The following is a 6,435-nucleotide window of genomic DNA, read 5'->3' as shown; positions in this document are numbered from 1 at the left end:
TATATATATATATATATATATATATATATATATATATATTTTCTATGGACACGTGGGAACTATCAAACTACATTTCCCATGGTCCAACGGGTTTCCGGTTCCAGTTCTTTGGGCGTGGGGACACCTGCATCACCACGCATAGGACAATTTAAATGGGAGGAGAATTCGAAAGGAAGCTCTCTCTGAGCCAGCAGGCGCGCGATACGAAAGGTAAAGATGGCTGAGGCGGCAGTTTGAATACTTACAGGCGCGGTCTTATATATATTTTACCAGCATGGCCATGGCTTTAATTAAAATACTAATTTCTATTATTATATCAGTCTTTATCATTTTTAATCTTAACATTATAGAGTCTAGAGGGACTTGAATGAACACAAAAGATTTGATCAAGCCTTTGGATGGGGACGAAAATCAACCCAGAACTAAACTAACACTCTATGCAGATAATCTGATGTTATACTCTGAGAATCCTAGAAAATCAACTAAAAAGCTAGTAGAAATAATTAATAATTTTAGTAAAGTTGCAGAATACCATAAAATTTAAATTAATATCCAATAACTCCAAATATTATATTTTATAAAGTTTATCAATAATCCTTTGAAGTAGAAAGAAAATAAACTAAAAGAAATAGGAGTTCAAACCTAATTATCTAACAAAAAGTACACCGATTTGTGTAGATTCTCCTGGGTGGCAGATAACCAACATCTACAGCCATGAGATCACAGAAGAGTGAGAGCTGGGGTGACACACAAACTTTGTCTCCAAAACAAGAAGGTAACGTGAAAAGGAACATGGTAAGCTAGCATTTAGAGTTCTGGGGAGCAAATCCTAATTATTCAATTGCCTCCCCCCAAGATTCCATTGGAAAACATGCATGTAGAAATCACCCAGATTTACATGCCTAGTTTCCCCATGGAATCAGTACACATGACCAACTTATTATATCTCTAGAAATCTTTAACTAGAGGTACATACAATACTGCAGCTTCTAAGGGAAAATTACATTAATTTGGGGATGAGGGAAATAAAAGAGAGAGCAAAACTGATGATTGCTAGGTGCACTGAAAAAAAGCCAATTAAGGGGCAGTCGCCTTAGCCATAAGAGAGTGTACATTCAAAATAAATGCATTTAACCTCCCACAGTTCAATTTCACTACATCCCAAAGTTCACTCTGGATCTTCTGGTGCAGTGTGGGGTTTCTGCAGACTTCTTTATGGCAACTTCTCCAAGTAGTTCACTTTCTTGATTTGGGGAGGTAGCAAGTTTCTTATCCTGAAAATATTCTCAAACAAGAAAAATTTTTATAAACCTAGAATTTTATGACAATTATACAATCCTCCCGAGGAGGATGTTGACCAACACATAGATCATCCAGGGATACATAGCCGAGTTACGAGGTATATGAAACATCTGCAAAAAGAAAATCAAAAACATAAAAAAAACAAATAAAAGAGAAGTATCTTCTGTATGAAACATAAAATATCAAAGTCTCATGAGTAAAAATTCTAAAATAAGGAAAAATAAGCTACAACAAGTTCTTGAATCAGGGCCCGATGAAAATGATTTATGCCCCATAAGCATGTAGTAGGAATTATAACAATGTAACACTCAATCAGCAGCCAGGACTACAGAAAATTGCCACACCAGAAAAGAAAGAAAAGGAACTAGATTTTGAAGTAGGTGGGAAATAGCAATCCCTGTTTTGATTTTACCTTTGCTCTCAGGGATAGGGGAGCCAAAATGGCAGGTAAACGGAGGAATTTTGCAGAAGTCTGGATCTGGCTCAAGGGAATCCTGCATCTGAAGTGTCAAACAGCTGCCTCTTCAAACCCCAAAATAATTTCAAGTCCCCTGTCATGGCACAGAATCTCATCAATATCACCTGGATTGGTTGGTCTCCTTTATTTTGTGCTTCTTGGCACTGTATAATGGCTCTTTTGTGACACCTTCTTCTGAAATCAGACACAATTATTAGTCAAAGTCCTATAATATTAAACAACCAATGGTAGATATCCATAGTCTAAAACTTTTGGGTATGCATTAATATTAGAGCTAATGGATATTGTAAATTTATATTAGTGCAAAATCAAAAACACATTAATACTGGTAATGTGCTTCAAAGACAAAAAATAAGAGAAAAAAGAAAATTCAAATACTCTATTGTGCATATAAGGAAAAACAATGAAATTTTTAAAAATAAAAAATATATAGTTCACATTCAGTGACACACTATGTTAGAGAAAGAGAGGCACAACACAAAGTTTTCTCACCCCAAAATAAAATCCATTTCCTTTTTAACTTGGCCATGATTCACACTGTGGGTGCACATAATTTTCAAGAAGTAGCATATTTTCAAAAACATTAGTATAGCACCTAATGCACATTCAAAGAAATACCAAAATCCCCACAATGAAAAAGAGTCCATTTAATGACAATAGTAAACAAACCTGCTATCATTAGGATTCACATGAGTTGCTGTATGACATTTTAAAAACCTTTGAAACTCATGGATACTTGTCACAAGTTCTCCAGATCTAGCCAATCTTTCAACCTTGGCTGGGATAGTTTTTAACAAAATCTATTACTGCCATCATTACAAAATTTGGCAGGACAACCCAGAAAACCTCTGTACTGTTGATGAAAACATTTTGGTTCTAAAATGTCACCAAAAGTCTAGATCATTCTGGAGGAAGGGTAATGAAAGCTGAAGCGTTACAAATATAAAAACCATCCAGGAGCTACTATCCTCCATGGGAAAATCCTTCCAACCTCCCGGGTGAGATTATAACCATTTACGGGTTAACCAAACCCCTTGTGAAAGCAACCTCTTCTGGTATGAGACTGTAACAGAGTAAAAGGTATGTCTTTATATGTCCCAGCCATTGCAATGTGGAGGCAAGGACTACATTAGTGAAAATCACTTCAGATGTCTCATCCATTATATTTTTAATAAATGAGGAGGAGGGGAATACAATAGTGCTATTGCACTTCACTTCAACTACTAAATGGATCCTTACCTCTTGTTACAAACAACTCAAAGTTAGGCAAAAGATCAGTCAGATATAGTGGTGCTAATGTGAAATTCACTTCTGAAGTTTCCTTAAAAATCAATTGAGATTTTCAGCTCATTAAATTCTCCAAAAGTTGTATATAGGTTATAACCAGTTTGATGGAGTCCATTCATCATCATATATGTGACAACTGACACAGGCAAAAAGGAACAAAAGGCCATTGAGGCAACACATGACCTCAATGGATCTGGAGACAAACCCAGAATCCATAAGGATCTATGGTTTTGCCACGGAAAAGAGTTTGTCCAAGTTGACTATGGGCTTTTATAATGGTATTTTCTCATGTCCAGTCATATGAGAAGATACAAATAAAGACAGTGTAACAGCATGTATAGCTAATGGCCAAAACAGAGTAGCTGAAAATGACATAGTGAAATGGAACATTTTAGATTAGATTAATATGTGAACTTAAAAACCAAAATTAAATCTTAAAGCAAACAATCAGCAAATACAATATATGTGACAGGATACAGGCACTGAATTCAAGAGTCTTTTTCTCCAATCCTGATAACTGCATTACAGAGACTTCTTCACTATTTGGAGGAGAACCAACTGAAACAGTTAATATCAGTAAAGCAATGGAACCTGAAAATTCACCTCCAGACTCTTTAAGGTTCCTTCCCTTCCCCAGTATCACCATTCATTTAGATTCCTTTGGTCTGTGAAAGGTCAAACTTTTGGGGAAGAAGTTTGAACAAAAGTCAGGAGAGCATTTTCTTAAACACAAAACGCTTAGTTTATTATTAGGAAAGTACAGACAGGAAATAGAAAGGAGGAAAGTGAGAGTAATCTTATAAAAGCTTATAACTATACCCAAGATCCCAATCTTAACTTTTTCTAGAAAATCCTAAATCTATCTGCCTTCAAAGCCAGTGCCTTCTGCCAGAGCCAGGATTCAGCCTAATTTTTCTATTCCAACTATCTAATAATTTACCCACTATCTATCTATCTATCTATCTATCTATCTATCTATCTATCTATCTATCTATCTATCTATCTACCTATCTACCTATCTACCTATCTACCTATCTACCCATCTATCTAACCAAGATTATCAATAATAAGGCTATTAAGGTCCTAAATCCATTTCTCTGCCTCCAACAGTCCCAGAGAGAGTAAGCCACACACACTCCTCTCCCCAGGAGACCCAGACACCAAAAGCCACTTTTCCAACTGCCAGCTGTTCCAACTGACTAACTCTCAGCCACACTCTTCTGTCACCAACCAACCATTTGCACAAAAGGGGGGCTCTTTCTCAGAAAACTTTTTGCTCCTTTGCCTCTTAAATATAAAAAGGTAGAAATTAAGAAAAACTCTCTTAACAGGTCACACTTCTGGGGTTCCCCAAAACCACACAGGACACAGTGAGGAAGAACCCCATATTGGATGTGCTGCAGAGACTGGGCAGGCCAAAATGGCAAGGGAGTGTAGGGAGATGAATCTCGAGATTGTACAAGTTGACAACAAGATATCCAGTCAGTGTACCCAGGAACAGCATAAAGAAAAGACATCCTAAAATTTTGGGAAGGCTCTGCTCTTTCATAGAGTAGCCCATCCTTGCAATTCTACTTCTGTAGGTGGCACTACCCTAGTATGTACTGGCTAAAGTTAAGATGTTTGGAAGAGTAACCTTCCTTCTTCTCCACCCTAGGGGTAAAAATGCCAACAAAAATCAGCAGCAAGAGTTAGAAAGAAAAACTCCATTTACAATCACTCTAGACAATATAAAAAATTTGAGAATCTTTTTGCCAAGACAAACTCAGGAATTCTATGAACATAACTACAAAACACCTTTCACACAAATAAAACTAGGTCTAAAGAATTGGGAAAACATTAATTGTTCATGGGTAGGATAAACTAATATAATGAAAATGACAATCCTACCCATAATTTGCTTATTCAGTACTATACCTATTAAACTACCGAAAACCTTTTTTAAAAGAATTAGAAAAAATTATAACAAAGTTCACCTGGAAGAACAAAAGATCAAGAATATCAAGGGAACTAATAAAGAAAATGATGGATGGGGGCCTAGAAGAACCAGATCTTAAGCTAAACTAAAAAACAGTGATCATCAAAACAATATGGTAGAGGCAGCTGGGTAGCTCGGTGGAGTGAGAGTCAGGCCTAGAGACAGGAGGTCCTGGTTTAAGCCCGGCCTCAGCCACTTCCCAGCTGTGTGACCCTGGGCAGGTCACTTGACCCCCATTGCCCACCCTTGCCACTCTTCCACCTATAAGACAATACACCAAAAATTAAGGGTTAAAAAAAAAACAATATGGCACTGGCTAAAAGACAGAAAGCTGGATCAATGGAATAGAATACAGGTAAATGACCTCAACACGCTAGTGTTCAATAAACCCAAAGATCCCATTTGTTGGGCCAAGAACTCACTATTTGGCAAAAACTACCGGAGGGATTGGAAAAGAGTATGGGAAAAATTAGGTTTAGATTAATTTCTGATACCTTATACCAAGATAAGTTCAAAATGGGTATATGATTGAAACATGAAGAGTGATATTATAAGTAAATTAGAGGAACATGAAATAGTATACCTGTCAGATCTATGGGAAAGGAAGGAAATGTAAGATCAAACAAGAGACATGGAACATTACAAAATATAAAATGAATAATTTTGATTAATGAAAAACTATGTATCAATTCTTATGACTTTCCAAGGTTTTTTGAGCTCCTCCTTCTCATTAATGAGAAAATAATAGGATTCCATTACAATCATATGCTACCATTTGCTTAGCCATTTCCCAATTGATGAGTTTCCTCTTAATTTCCAATATTTTTGTCACCTCAAAAAGAGTAATTTTAAGTGTTTTGTATTTTTAATATATACAGGTCTTTTTCCTTTTTGTTTTTAATGCCCTTTGGGCATAGCTCCAAACTGCCTTCTCCAGAATTGTTGAATTAGTTCACAACCCCAAAAGTTCATTCCTTTTTCAATCTTCTCACATCTCCTCCAAGTTTTGTCACTTTCCGTTTCTGTCATAATAACCAATCTAAGAGATGTGGGTGGTGCCTCAGACTTGTTATCATTTGCACTTCTCTAAATGAGAATGACCACCCTCATCCTGAGGAAAACTTAAGAACTCAAGCACAGTCATTAGGTTTTGTTGCACTATGAATCCTCTGACAAGAAATGAGATGATTTCTGGCTGAAAGCCTTCCTACAGGGAATATATCTGGAAGTGATCTATTCAGACATTTCCTCCTACTGAAAAAGCTCTGAATTCTCCATTTCATTGTCTTTCTTCATTCATGACAGTAATAAGGTTTCTATCCAAAAGGAATTCTCTCTTGGGAATAAGAGATGATTGTTGCCTGAAGGCCTTACCACATCGATCATATTC

General features: G+C 36.5%; 1 protein-coding gene across 1 annotated transcript in view; it reads right to left on the bottom strand.

The window, feature by feature from the left end:
• LOC123240738 (zinc finger protein 850-like) overlaps window positions 1-6,435 on the bottom strand; it is a 67,406-nt gene that overhangs the window by 59,614 nt on the left and 1,357 nt on the right. The gene's annotated exons all lie outside the window — the stretch shown is intronic.

Source organism: Gracilinanus agilis, chromosome 3 (assembly GCF_016433145.1).
Source record: "Gracilinanus agilis isolate LMUSP501 chromosome 3, AgileGrace, whole genome shotgun sequence".
Lineage (NCBI taxonomy): Eukaryota > Metazoa > Chordata > Mammalia > Didelphimorphia > Didelphidae > Gracilinanus > Gracilinanus agilis.
Note: the sequence above shows the minus strand (reverse complement) of the source record. Positions and strands in the feature narration are given on the sequence as shown.